Here is a 544-nt window from a genome sequence, read left to right as displayed (position 1 = left end):
GCTTCCACTTTAAAATGGTCACGCAATACTGTAGCGATCAGGGGAGGTGGTCATTCCAGCTGTTGGTGGCTCCATGCTGAGGGAGCACAGGGGCTCATGGGACTGTTGGTGTTATTGAAATTGTTATGATTTATCAGATTAAATGTTGTCTTTTGTGTTGGTTATCGTGTTGTTTGTTTGGGGGTTGACTCAGATGGGATAGAGGACTGTTACTGACTGACTGACTGACTGTAGGACCAGGGCTAAGACTAATGTTCTCATTACTCCTGGGGTTGTGCGGTGTATGGGACACGGGAGCTGCCATTAAAAAGAGATCTCTGCCTCTCAAAAACTCATTCTTCTACACTGGCTCGCCACATTGGTGTCGAAAGTGGGACTGAGCGCTGGTAAGCAGTAACATGTGAGGACGTCTTTATATTGGCCTCCTGATCAGGGCGAACTTTTCATTAATATTATAACTTTTAGATCAAACACAGATAAATTAGGTTTAACACACACGACACCGAACCGCCAGTACACCGGACTCACAACTCTGTACTCGTAT

Source organism: Lampris incognitus, chromosome 18, assembly GCF_029633865.1.
Source record: "Lampris incognitus isolate fLamInc1 chromosome 18, fLamInc1.hap2, whole genome shotgun sequence".
In the NCBI taxonomy this organism is placed as follows: domain Eukaryota; kingdom Metazoa; phylum Chordata; class Actinopteri; order Lampriformes; family Lampridae; genus Lampris; species Lampris incognitus.
The sequence above is the reverse complement of the archived record's forward strand: the minus strand, read 5'-3'. Positions refer to the sequence as shown.